Genomic DNA, 9,700 nt, shown 5'->3' with positions numbered 1-9,700 from the left:
CACAGAACCCAGTTCCTAAGGACGGCTTCAATGAGACAACCCACCATGTACTCCTACATGGCCTCTCACCGATACCTTTTACCAAATCGTGTTCACACACTTAGCTCACACACTTAGCTCACACACAGTAGGGCATGCTCACACACCTCTGATTCATTCCCGATGAATCAGACCTGACTCAACTCTAAGCAGTAGCAGGCATGACAAACAACATGAACGAGTAGGCACAACAAGGCTCAAACAACTCCTACTCATACTAGTGGGTTTCATCTATTTACTGTGGAATGATAGGTCATGCAGAGGATAAAGGGGTTCAGCTACCGCAGCAAGTAACAGATGAATCGGTGTTGTCCTAATGCATTAAAAGAGAGCAGGAGCGAGAGAGTAGGATTGTATCGGAATGAACAAGGGGGTTTTGCTTGCCTGGCACTTCTGAAGATAACATTGAGTCTTCATCAGTGTCAACGATCACATCGTCGGTACAACGTCTACCGAGGGGGGAACAACACCGGCAAACACAGAAGAAACACGATCAATGCAATGCACAATATGATGCATGCTATGACATGGCAATATGAATGTGTTTTGGGCTAATGCACCCAGCTATGATTTAAATGAAGTTGGTTTGAATACATGATTCAAACTCCAACTCCATATATGATTATTTAAATGCCCTTTATTTGTTTTGTCCAAAACAGAGGACAAACATTATTCAAACATGCATGAAAATGGTACAGATGGATTCCTTGAATTTTTCTGATAATTTTTCATATATAATTTATTTAATTTGGAGTTACGGTTGAATTTCTATGAATTATTGAAGTTTGGGGTATTTTCTGAGATTTATAAATCATTTCCTGATTTATTTTAATTCCAGAAATACTTACTGCGTCAGCATTGCGTCACTATGACGTCAGCAGGTCAACAGACGCGGCTGCTGGTCAAACCTGATCAGTGGGGTCCACTGGTCAGTGACTGGGGCTGGTTAGTGCCGCTGACGTGTGGGCCCGGTCAACGGCCACGTCAGCACGGTCAAAACTGATGCGTGGGGCCACTGTAATTAGATTAAACTAAACAGAAAATAAATTAGGATTAATTAAAGCGTGGGGCCTAGGTGTCAGTGACACGGTGCGGTGTTTAGTGGCTAATTAAGCCAGCCACGTCAGCAAGTGACGCCGCGCATCTAGGGGCGCACGCAGCTGGGCACAGGGAGGCCGGGGTTCGCCGGAAACGAGCTCCTGGCGGCGGCCGGAGTTCGGGCGTCGGGCGTTTCGACGCTGCTGCTCACAAACGAGGGAGCTGAGGCGCTGGAGGGGCTCTACGGGTCGCGGCAAGCACAACGGGTGCACGCCCGTGACCAAATGGTCACCGGGGTTTCGCCGGCGACGATCCCATGCGGCGGCGGCTGCTGTTAGCAAGGGGGCAGCGGCTACGGCAATCATACGGAGGTGGGATTAGGGGGAAGATGACCGGGGGCTCACGGCGGATCCATTCGAGGCGGAGACGAGGCCGGGGACGGTCCGGAGCCGACGAATCGGGCGACGGCGACCGGCGGGTCCGAGGAGGGGAAAAACATCGGGGCGGCGCTTCGGGGGCTTCTAGAGGGGCGTGGCTCGGTGAGGTGGGTCGAGGATGGAGTGGCGGAGCTTGTGGGCTAGTCGGGGAAGCGAGGGAGGCCCGGTGGCCGTGGTGGCAGTGGACGGCGGCGACGAGCTCCGCTCGGTGGTGCGCGCGAGAGGGAAGCAGAGGAGGGGATGGGGTCCAGGGGGAGAGTGAGAGAGCGTCGGGGGGGTTGCGTGGCGTCGCGGGAGGCGACCAGGGCGACGAGGGGGTAGCCAGGCAGGCAGGGAGGAGCTGGCGCGGCTCGCCTGCGCGCCGGGCACGCAGCTGCTTCGGGGCGAGGGGAGGAAGACGACGGAGGGGCTGCAGTGGTGGGCTGGGCCGGCCAGCTGCAGTGCTGGGCCGGTTGGGCTACCAGGTGAGCGCCAGGTAAGATTCTCTCTCTCTTTCTTTTTACTAATTCTGTTCTGTTTTCCTTTTATTTAATCTTTTGCCACTGTTTAAAAATCAAAACAGATTCAAAAACAGTACCAAATATCCTCTGGATATTTTTATGTTGCTGAATGGGCTGATCCAAATGCACATAAAATGTTCCAGGGTATTTGAAAGTATATTCTATACATATTATGAATATAATTCCAAATGCAACTAGAATAATGATTTAAATTCAGTGCTCAAAATATTCCTCAAAAATGTTCATTATTTTTGGTTTGGTGCAAAACCCTTGCCAAAATATAACCAACATTATTTAAGGCCATTTTGGAAACATTGAATGCATTTTTCAGGGTTCTTTGCCCCTCTTTTATTTAAGTTTTTGAGGCTTCCAAAATTCCTCAGTTCAAGTTTCAAAAATTTAAACATGATGCAAGCAAGATGCAACACTAGACAGCACCAGAAGCTAGGGATGTGACAAATCAGTACAAATTTTCTTGCAACCGGTGACTAAGTGATGCTACAAGCACAACATTGCGGCGACCGTCCTATTTTTTGTGTGCTGGAACCGGTCTTCAATTTTGCTAGAATCGGTGCAAAATTTATTGCAACCGGCAACCACTTTGAGGTGCTACAAGCTCAACGCTGAGGCTACGGCGAGCGAGCGATGGCAATCAGCGGCGATCTGCTATGGAAGGCAGGGATGGTGGCCAGAGGATGGTGCCCTTGCTGCGCGTTGGGGGGTGGAGACAGTGTGCGTGCGATCTGATTCAAGGGAGGGGGCAAAGCTACCGCGAGCGATGGCGATCTGCAGCTACGGCGAACTACGGCGATCTGTCACGGAAGGCGAGGATGGTGACCGGGCGGTGCCCGCGCTACGAGTGGGGGCGGAGAAGGTGTGTGTGCGATCTGATTCAGGAGAGACTGCTGACTTTCGAGCTGCAGATCCAACGATGGGAGCAGGCCCAATCCAACGGCCGCGCGGCGACCGGCCCAAATTTCGGCCGGTCGACCGGCGCCTATCAGTCCCCTAATTTTTATGTCATGCATTAAAATTTTGCTAGTCAAATAAATGGTCAAATTTTGACTCAAAATACGATGAAAAATAATAAATCTAGGCGTACAGCAATTACTTTATATGTAATTCAAGGCATATAACTTTACTTGTACGTTTGTGGTGTCCAGTGGACAGAATCACATAACTCAAGCTCTGGTTCATGCTTACGTTGGTGCTGTCGGTGGGCTGAAGTCGAGAGAAATTCAAACTTGACAACCACGAGAAAGAGAAAGAAAGCCGGCAAAGAAGAGAGTGAGGAGGAAGGAACGAACAAAGGCGCGCTGCTGGGTAGTAAGTGGTGGGCGGGCCCAGCTGGTGTGCCGTGGGCCGGGTAATACTGAATGCCCGGAGTCCGCACGCGCGCTCAGGTGGTGGGCGTGGGCCCGCGAGGCTACCGGAAACCCACGCACTGCATGCAGCAGGGAGTGGGCCAACGCGTGCATGAGGGGAATATTTCGCGTCGCTGAAATCTCTCTTCAATTCTCCCGCCCCCACATGCACGTACCGCTACTCCTCGCCACCGGCGACTGGGATGCTCGCCCCCTCTGCCTTTCTGACTGGCCGCGGCTCAGCTCCATGTGAGAGAATGAATGCAATGTGCCAGACAGCTGCTTACGTACGTACTACTCCCGGCCGGCACGCCCATTCCCTCAAATTAAGCACCTCGCGCGCGATGTACTCACCCGTATGCAGTTCTCTTTTTTTTCATTCCACTGATAGTAGAGGGTAGAAAATACAAGGTGGCATTTCCCGTGGTCATGCGTACCCTAGAAGGCGCATACAAGACGCACTCGAGCAGTAGAGGATGGTTGCGGTATCCTTGTCAACCATACCTGCCATGCACGCTCTGCCCCCCTGAGAGGGCAATACTGTTGTTTTGAGTTACTATATGAACCCTAGCTACTATTACCAGTGTTGGGGGCGCTGCCTTTACGTTGTTATTAGTTTATATGAACGTACCCATGCAACTGCAAGCATGCACCTTTTCTTAGGGGAACGCAACTCAAGCATGCACATTTTCGGGTTAATTATGCAAACATGCTGCCTAGCTACTTTGTTTACTGGGTGCCCTTCGCTACAAGGTAAACATCGCGTGCAGATCGTGTCGCCGCGCTTTGCAGATCGAGGAGACGTACACTGACTCGGAGTAAAAAGTTGGCCATGCATGTAAGCAAAGCATCTTAACTAAATTACTAATATTGGAGGACGTACACTGACTCGGAGTACTACTAAAACCCACTCGCATCAGTACGGCCGATGAAACAGCCATCATGCCTATCATTTCCTAATCTTGCGGGACTGGGTTTGAGCAAAAAAAAAAAAACACTGATGCATGCATTGTACTCCCTCCGGTCCTTTTTACTCTGCATATTAGGTTTGTCTGAAGTCAAACTCATCCAACTTTGACCAAGTTTATATAAAAAATTATTGACATTTACATAACAACACCAACATCATTAGATTCATTTCGGAATATATTTTCATATTATATTTATTAAATATCATAGATGCTAATAATTTTTAATATAAATTTGATCAAACTTAGCTAAGTTTGACTTTCGGCAAATCTAATGTGCAGAGTAAAAAGGACCGGAGGGAGTACTTATAACTAGCAAGCTTAAAGAAAGGTTGTCACTTTTACCCTTTTCCTCATGTTGATTTTACCGTCTGCATGGTCATGCATGCATCGATGCAACGCTTGTGTGATAGTACATCATTCTCTCCTATTAGTAGCAAAAGTACCGTTCCCACATCTTAGAACTATGATCCATGGAAGTTAGTGGTACACAATTTTTTTTACTAACAGCCCATAACGGAAACAAAAAGGAACACTCATGCCTCCCTCTTAGGAGGGACAAGAAGAATATATTTGTAAAGGGGCTCCAAAAGCTAGGGTTCTTAACCCTGATTAACTATCCAAAGGACATGATGATGAGGTCAAGTGATGGTTTGAGCTAGAAGCATACTACTCCCGAGCAACATGCAAACTGCAGCATGCAGCAGAGGAGAAAGAAAGGAAAAGTGATGGAATATTTGGGGGCCAGTGGCATTCATGCATGCATGCCCCTGATCAGGCTTGCTTCATCTATATTTCTGTGTCGCAGCAGGGTCAGGTGTATATTTATTTGGTACGAGTACATGCAGTCCTGTGCAGCTGTGCTGACAGCGTTGGGGATGAAATGGTGGCCAAATTCTAAAGAACACACAACCTTGTATGCTTTTCATGGGAATGTGTGGGCTTTTGTGTGCATGGTGAAGCATGAGTATAGACACAATTTGGCTTTCCATAAGCTGCTCTCTGGTGTATATTGTGGGTGCTTCTGCTTTAATATTGTTACATCACTGACAAACAGAACGGTGATATGTCTTATTCTGGTCCAGCTAGCTAGCTAGGAAGTGCATTTTCCTTGGTTATTACTTTCCACATTTCAGGAGTAGTTTCCATATTTTTGGAGTAGGTTGTGAGTCTCAAGATCTGCACCTGTGAGATTCATTCAACGTTTGATTACACATATATCACAGCTTTTATCTAACCTTATAGTTGGGGTTACTTGCAGCCCTAACATAGATAGTCGGGTCGCCTGTCACCCTAAGATAGACCCAGAGAGCTTCTACAGCGAGCCGGCGACTCCTTCTTCCTTCCCTCCGGCGGTTGCTTTTCGTCCTGTGAAAATTGACTAATCCAAAAATTATTTTCACGCGACTTACAAGTAGCTAATGTGAAGAATGAAGTAATCAACCATGACACATCAATGTTTTAAACAGCCACATAAATTGCGGACAGGAAATGAACTGTTGGCGAGTATGTGTTTTTAGGGCATCTACAACGCTGACCCACAAATGGACACGACAAATGTTCGTTTTCATGTCCGGACATGGTCCACGGACATGATGCGGGAGAGAGCCATCCAACGCTATTAACCAATAAATCCAGTTGGAAGGAGAAAGAGAAGGGGACCATGCATGTGAAAAAGAGAAAAAAGAAGAGGGCCACATGGAGGCTTTGCGTTGGTCAAGTGCATGTTCGGGCTCCGCAAAGTTCCCCATGTTCTTCTCATTTTTGCCTGAAACGAACGTCCGGACCACTTCATGGACCAATGGGGGTTCGTATTGTATGACAAAAGTTGACACAAATGATTCAGACACTACAATCCGGGCATGTACCGGAGCTTTGAGAGTCTCCATTGGAGATGCCCTTAGTGTCTTTCGTGCCTTTTACATTTGCTCTTACTTTGCTAACTAGCTAGTCAAGGGAGACAAACATGCATGGAAACTGTACATCCATAGACAAGCATGCATGCACGCAATTCTACATCTCCCCACATGTATAGGCATCTTTCATCAGATTGTTATTCTTTTCCCCGCTTTGTCCATGCATTGATGCATGTATGTGTTGTATATGGACCATAGAGTGGTGAAATGATCACGTCTTTTGCTCTCTCTCTCTCTCTCTCTCTCTCTCTCTCTCTCTCTCTCTCTCACTCTCTCTCTCTCTCTCTCTCTCTCTCTCTCTCATGTCTAAGTGCTAGATCATGAGAAATAGGGACGACATCACACCTTCCCCACTACTACCGCTCCTTGCATCATTGATCATCAGTACATGCATGGAAAAAAATATGGCAAAAAGTGTGTCTCGTTTTCATAAGAGACGAAGCAGCGCTTTCACTGCTTTTATAAGTCTTGTAATCTTGTACAAAAATCTTCTTGTGCAAAAATGGCGGGAAAAGTGAAGCGGATGCATGGCCCATTCATGCATCTGTATTATCGTAAGATCAATCTTGGCAGGGATTTTGCTCCGAAAAAAACCTTGGCAGGGATCCCAAAGGGTGGATCCTATTGGAAATCCCTATTCGTCAAATAGTCAACCAATCGCACAGACAGCGCTATCAAACGAGCCATTGGGCCGGCAGATAGTAGATTCAACGTTTCGGTTTTAGGAATCTTCCAGAGGTTCCATGTGTTTTTTATCGGTTTTGGGAACATTCTAGAAGGCTCCTGGACCGAATTTTCTGTTTTCCATTTCTTTTTTGTCTTTGTTTCTTTTACTTTTCTGTTTTTGTTCTTTTTTTTCTTTTTGTTTTCATCTTTCCTTTTTTATTTATTTTATTTTTCAAGTTCCTTTTGTTTGAAATTTTAAAATATTTTTTACGAATTTCAAAAAATGTTCTCGCATTCGAATTTTCATTCAGAATTTCCCAAAATTATTCACGTCTCAAAAAATGCAGGACTTCCAAAAAATGTTCTTGTTTTCAAAATTTGTTCATGGTTTTTAAAATGTTCAAGGATTTCAAAAAATCTTCTTATTTTCAAATTTTATTCACAATTACAATCTTTTTTGGTGTTTCTCAAAAATATTCTCGTTTTCAAAATTTGTTCATAATTTCAGAAAGTGTTTTAAAATATTCTCATTTTCAAAATTTGCTCAAATTTTAGAAAAAAATTCGTGGTTGCAACAATTTGTTCGCAATTTCAAAAAATGCCCCCATGTTTCAATAAAATTGTCATCCGCCTTTGTTTTCATTTTCAGGACTTGTTGAGTTATGCCCTCAGCAGAACCCTCTTGTACTATTTGTGGTGTGACTTTCTGTGTGTGTGTTTGGGTGAACATTTGTGATACCTTGTGGCTGTGGTGGTTTGATTTATTTATAAAGCGGGGCGAAAGCCTTTTTTAGTAATTGAAAAGAGATTTTTTTTTCTTCTATTATAATCAATCTTTAGAAATTTTTGAAATATGTAGAAATTCTAAAATTATTTTTTAAAATGTTGTTCACATTTTCCAAAAAATTGTGCTTGTTTTCTAAAATGTGTTCAAAACAATTAAAGAATCTGTAAGCTCCAGAAAATAGGACAAAATTGTCTAAAAAAAAGACTGAATATCACATTATAGTTAAAAGCGATTCAAATTCATGTTATCATCTGTCATAATGAGCCATAAGGTGTAGCGGCTAGCAGCACATGTTATTATATTGCGACGTCACGAGTTTGATCCCAGCAGTGACGCTTCGTTTTTGCGATTTACCTCCGCTATATATGGGCCAGCCCAATCAGAATCGCTCCTGTGCGTGAGGCAGACTGTTTGCCGCACAGGGGGGAAGCCCGGGAGCTCCTATAGCGCGCCTTCAGCGCCCCGTAAGAGAAGTGGTGCCCGCAGCAGCCGCTGGATGGGCCGGCCCACGATCGCGCAACAAGCGAAAATGACCGGCAAAATTATCTCCCGACTCAGATTTAATCTCGTGACCTCGCGCTTCCACACAGATAGGCTAGCCACTGCACCAGCTCACTACTATTGCCTATTCCCAGCGCGAAAGCTATAATGAATACTCCAAAATAGATGACCTGTTGAGTCATCTATTTTGAAACGGAGGGAGTAGAAATGTACACGCACTATTTATTGCGCATTACACAGTAGCGTTTATATTTCCCAATTATTTGAAAATATCTTCACATATTACAGATGGAGTTCATGAGCATGCAAAAAAAAAGTTCGCATATTCAAAAATTAGTTCACCAACTCGAAAAAGTTCATGTATTCAAAAATAGTTCATGGATTCAAAATAAGTTCATCGATTTTGAAAAAAGTTCATCGATTTGAAAAAAGTTCATCGAATTTGGGAAAAGTTCACCTAAATTGAAAAAAGTTCATCGATTTTGAAAACATGCTCATGTAAATTGAAAAAGTTCATCGATTTTGAAAAAAAGTTCACCGATTTTGCAAAAAAAGTTCATCAATTTTAAGAAAAAGTTCAGAAAATTGTAAAAAGTTTATCAAATTTGAAAAATAAGTTCCCCTATTCTAAAATTGGCTCATCAATTTGAAAAAATTTCACGAGTTTCAAAACATTCAGTTCATGGATTTAGAGAAGAAGTCCATCTATTTGAAGAAAACAATTACGAATTTCGAAAAATGAAAGTAAAAAAGGATAGAGAAAAAAGCAAAAGGAAAAGGAAAAAGAAGAACAAATAAATGGACGAAAAGATGTATGCTATCAGATCTGGTGAAGTCGTCAAGTTGGTTATACGTGATAACCCGCCCCGCAGGTTCGAATCCTAGCCTGCGTGGCTTTGTTGCAGTTTTATATAGAGTTTAAAAAACAGGAATAATGGAAGTTGCGCCGAGCCCAGGTAGCGCCGCTGCAGGCGCCGGATTGCGGAAACAGCTATAACCCGGGACCAGCAGCGCCAAATAGGAAATGCCCGGAAGCCTGGCGTCGGCGGGAGCCCATATGGGCCGGCCCAGCCGCGCTGGATGCCAAGGCATGTTTTTTTTGTTTTGTTTTCTTTTTTTTTTCTTTATTTTTGTACATTTCTTTATATTTGAAAATACTCTTCATATGTATAAAAAAACACTCTTCAGAAACACATTTAAAAAATGTTGAAGAAAAGTTTAATTTTTTTTAATAAGTATTAAGAAATGTTGAAATAGTACTTGAAAATTTTGAGCAAGTATTTGACAAATGTTGAATAAATATTAAAAAATTGAAAGAGTATTTGAAAAATGCTGAACAAGTATTTGCAAATGTTGAATAAGTATTTGAAATGATGGGCAAGTTTTTTAAAATGTTGAATAAATATTAAAAAATATTGAACGAGTATTTGAAAAATGTTGAACATGTATTTGAAAATTGATAAATAAGTATTAAGATGTTGAAC

The sequence above is a fragment of the Triticum aestivum genome, chromosome 2A, assembly GCF_018294505.1.
Source record: "Triticum aestivum cultivar Chinese Spring chromosome 2A, IWGSC CS RefSeq v2.1, whole genome shotgun sequence".
NCBI classification, from domain to species: domain Eukaryota; kingdom Viridiplantae; phylum Streptophyta; class Magnoliopsida; order Poales; family Poaceae; genus Triticum; species Triticum aestivum.
Note: the sequence above shows the minus strand (reverse complement) of the source record.